Raw genomic sequence first — 4,423 nt, 5'->3', positions numbered from 1 at the left:
GGCATTCCATGCCGTGGGGCAGGGGCTGGAGCTCTGACCCCCAGGAACCAGCTCCCCCTTCCCAGGGCTCTGACCATGTTTCTCTTTGTTTTTCAGGGCGCCCTGTTCCCCAACCTGCAGGTAATTTCAATCCCCCTCCCCCGTTAAACTCGCCTCCGCCCACACTGAGCACAGGCTGCCTTGGGCGTCCGTCAGGGGTCTGCTTCTGCCCCTCAGCCCATGACACACACCAGGGTCAGCCCCTGGGCAGCTGGACAATGGGGCGTTGGCACCACGGAGGAGGAGACTGCAGCTCCCTCGGTCCCCGTTCAGGCCGATCCCTGAGCTGCTCCCGGGGGCAGAGGGTCCTGGGTCCTGCTGAGCATCGCCCAGCCCTGCGGCTGCCGGGCAGAGTCACTGGGGCACCCAGGGGCCTGGCAGAGAAAATCCCCCATCTGGCCCGCTAGCCCCACAGCCAGGGGCTGATTTCTCTCCCCTCTCCCTGCAGGGCTCCTGAGTTAGATCCTGGGCGTCAGATCCCCCGGCCGGCAGGAGTTTCCGTCCATCTCTCCCAGCACCTCGCCCAGCCCAGAGAATGCAGAACCTGGGGCCGGTCCCTTCCTGTCCCGGTCTGCTCCCTGCGCTCTGTCCGGCTCCAGCCCGCACTGACTCCGCCTGGGGACCCCTCCCTGCCCCTCAGTCCCCGCAGGGCCTCGGGGTGACCTCTCCTGCGTTAACCCTTTCCCTGCCCCAGCCCAGCCCCATGTCCCCTCTCACTGACCCCGCTGCCCTCGGGGAACCTTTGGGGGATGTTGCTCCGCAGCCTGGGGGGAAGCCGGATTGAGGCCGGGCGCTGTTAGACCTGCTGCACCCTAATAAACCATCCCCAGCCCCCTACCCCAGCTCTGTGCTCACTGCTCCCCTGGGGCCAGGACAGGGCTGGGGGCTCTGGCCCTGCTGGGCTCTGGCTGTGGGGAGGGGGACGCAGGGCACAGAGCAGCAGCCCTGGGGGAGGGGACTCCCCAGACACACCCTGGGGCCATTCAGCGGCTGCAGGAATCAGGGTTGTGCTGGGCAGGGGCCTGGGCAGGGCCGGATCTGATGGGAGGTGGGGGGCAGGACCCCAGAGGGGGGCTCTGGGTGTGGGGGTGACTCCAGGGGAGGCTGTGGGTTCCCAGTCCCAGTGCAGACCGGTTCCTTCCCCAGGGGTGGGGGCAGCAGGGAGGAGGCAGGGGAAAGCGAGACCCCCAAGCAGGGCCGCCCAGAGGATTCAAGGGGCCTGGGGCAAAGGCACCACCCGCTGTGGCCAGGACCGGCGCTAGGGTTTCTGGCGCCCTAGGCCCCGGGCCATTTTGCCACCCTGCGCGCGGATCTCGCGGCTCCTGTGGAGCTGCTGCAGAAATGCCTGTGGCAGGCCCACCGGAGCCGCGGGACCAGCAGACCCTCCGCAGGTACGACTGCGGCAGCTCCACCGGAGCCGCCTGCCGCCCCCCGGCAAAATGCCCCCCCCCATAATGCTGGTGCTCTAGGCGACTGCCTAAGTCGCCTAAATGAAAGCGCCGGCCCTGGCTGTGGTGCTCGTGCTCACCCGGCGGCTCTGGGTCTTTGGCAGCACTGAAGGACCCGCTGCCGAAGCCCCAGAGCGAGTGAAGGACCCGCTGCCGAAGCCCCAGAGCGAGTGAAGGACCCGCTGCCGAAGCCCCAGAGCGAGTGAGGGACCTGCTGCTGAAGTGCCACCGGGTGAGTAAAAATTCAAAAGGCGCCTCTAGGCAGGGGATTCTCGGCCAGGGCATGCAGGGCCCCTGCGGCAAATTGCCTCTTACCCTCCCCGCACCCCTGCCCCAAGCCCCTTGCCCAGGGGAGAGTCAGCTGCAGGGAGGGAGATGCTCCCGTCCCCCTGGAGAGCCCAGGCTGCGGCCCAACAACATGGACACCTCAGCCTGGGGGGGCAGCGACAGGGCTGGGCCGGGCTGGAGGGGGCTGTCAGTCAGCTGGGCTATGGGAGCTGCACGGGAGGCGCTTGCGAGCAGGGGCAGCGCATGGACCCCCCCCCCCCCCAGGTGCCACAGATGTGCCAGCCGCTTCCAGGAGCCCCGCTGCATTGCCAGCTGGAAGCCACATGTGGAAAGCACCTCCCAGTCGAAGCCTGCACCTTGCACCCCCTCTTCCATCCCAACTCCCTGCCCCAGGTCAGAATCCCCCTCCTCCCAAACTCCCTCCCAGGAAAAAGACTTGTATACAGGGGCCCCACAAAATCTAGTAGCCCCGAGCCAACAGGAGAGTTAATCCGGCCCTGCCATTGGGTACTGGTGTCCCCGTCACTTCCTGTCCCTAAGTGCCATGTGCTGTTCCCCAGCTGCCAGGCCCCACCCCAGAGGTGGCTGCATTTCTGGGGGGGGGAATTGGCCCCAGTGCTATCGGGTGCAATGAGGTCTGAGATCCTGGTAGGGGAATATCCCAGAGAGCGGGCAGATGAAGCGGTGGGGACGTCCCTGTCAGCTGCTCCCATGGGCTGTTCCTGCAGGAGGGGACACAGGACGAGGGTGTGAATCTGTGTGAGTCACTCAGAGCCTGACCTGCTGCTCCTACTGCTGGCCAAGGCCCCCCTGCCCTGGAGTCCTCTCTTCAGCACCCCACACAGACCATCCCGGCCCTGCTGCTGCCAGGACCGGCGCTAGGGTTTCTGGCGCCCTAGGCGCCGGGACATTTCGCCGCCCCGTGCGCAGGTCTCGCGGCTCCGGCGGAGCTGCTGCAGGCATGCTTGCGGCAGGTCCACCGGAGAACGGACAGCCCCGGCTCCCTGGCCCCGGGGTGGGGGGCGCCTGGGCTGCCGGGTCGCGCGGCGGCCGCTGACCGGGGGGGGGCGCCATGGGCTGCCGGGCTGAGGCCGTGGCTCCCTGACCGGGGCGGGGCGGGTGCCGGGGCTGCCGGGCTGCGGCCACTGATCTCAGGGGCGCGCTGACCGGCGCGCCCTGACCCGGGGGAACACCTTGGGCTGCCAGCAGCTCAGTCCCCCAGCAGCAGCGGCTGCAACCATTTAAAAATTTTGGGGGGGGCAACCGCCTAGTTCGCCTAAATGGTTGCACGGGCCCTGGCTGCTGCCCCCCCGCCCCCCAGCTATTCACCATCCTGACACTGTGGACAAGTGGATGGGGCTGCGCTGAAGGACCGGAGGGGAGGGCGGGAGGGACTGGGGCTCAGGGGGTCGGGGATGGGACACGGGTGCCTCTGCCCTTTGGGGCTGGGGGCTCTGAGCCTCAGGGCAGGGACTGGCTGGCTCAGGGGGCCAGGCCAGGACATGGGGCCTTTGCAGTCCAGGGCCGTCAGTCCGTGTCAGCGTGAAAGTCCTCTGCAGTTGCCCACAGCCCAGTGGAGAGGTTTCTCGGCCCCGCGACCCAGAAAGGTTAACGCTCTACACCCGTTTCACACCCGTCTGCTTGTGGGTGGACAGATGGACAGACTGACGTCTGCTTCCTCTCACCTGGTTCACTCTCCCCCTTGAATGGCTCTGAGCCCCTCCAACCCAGCTCCAGCCGCATCCAGCACACTCTGCTCCCCGGCCCTCCGCCCACGACTCGCCCAGCGCCCGGTGATGCCGGTTGGCACCACTCTGCCACTGGCCGAGCCCTGGAGGCGCTAACCCCGGCCAGCGTCTCCGCCTGTTTGTGCGTCAGTGAGACACCAGGTCCCAAGAGTGGGTGTCATTTTGGTGCACGGACTTTCCACCCAAACCCCCCCGGCCTGCACTGGCTGGCACCCGGGGCTGGCGCAGCCCAACCCTGCACTGGGAAGGACTAAACTGTGAGTGAAATGCAGCCCGTCGGTGTCCTCACCCCACGGTACAGAGGGGACACTGAGAGCAAGGGACTTGTCAGAAACCACAGACTGTGATAGAACCCAGGAGTTTCGGCTCCCAGCCCCGCCTGATCCACCAGCCCCCACTCCCATTCCAGAACTGGGAGAGAACCAGGAGTCCTGCTCCCAGCCCACCTGCTCTGACCACCAGCCCCCACTCCCCCAGACCGGGAGAGCCCAGGAGTCCTGGCTTCCAGCCCCGCTCTAAACCACCAGCCCCACTCCCCTCCCAGAGCCGGAAAGAACCCAGGAGTCCTGGCGCCCAGCCCCCCTGCTCTGATCCACCAGCTCTACTCCCTCCAGAGCTGGGAGAGAATGGAGGGGTCCCGATTTCCAGTTCTAACCATTACACCTCACTCCCTCCCAGAGCTTGGAATAGACCCAGCAGTCCTGGCTCCCAGCCCCCCCACACTAGACCCGACTTCCCTCCAGAGCCAGGACAGAACCCAGGAGCCCTGGCTCCCAGGCCCCGCCTCCCCGCATGCTAAGACAAGTATGGGGGCTCTGTCCAGCTGGGGTGCTCTGAGAATGGGGCTGCACGGAATGAGGGGTCCTGGCTGAGGATGGGTTTTGGGGTGGCTCAGGCTTG

At 66.8% G+C, this 4,423-nt stretch overlaps 1 long non-coding RNA gene across 1 annotated transcript; it reads left to right on the top strand.

Annotated features, from left to right (window-relative positions):
• Positions 1-874, top strand: LOC142047627 (uncharacterized). Its single transcript, XR_012656894.1, has 2 exons — positions 1-120; positions 488-874. It is a non-coding gene; the product is annotated as an uncharacterized LOC142047627 (long non-coding RNA).
• Positions 875-4,423: the final 3,549 nt, after the last annotated feature.

This window comes from Chelonoidis abingdonii, chromosome 12, assembly GCF_003597395.2.
Source record: "Chelonoidis abingdonii isolate Lonesome George chromosome 12, CheloAbing_2.0, whole genome shotgun sequence".
Classification (NCBI taxonomy): domain Eukaryota; kingdom Metazoa; phylum Chordata; order Testudines; family Testudinidae; genus Chelonoidis; species Chelonoidis abingdonii.
The sequence above is the reverse complement of the archived record's forward strand: the minus strand, read 5'-3'. Positions and strand labels throughout refer to the sequence as shown.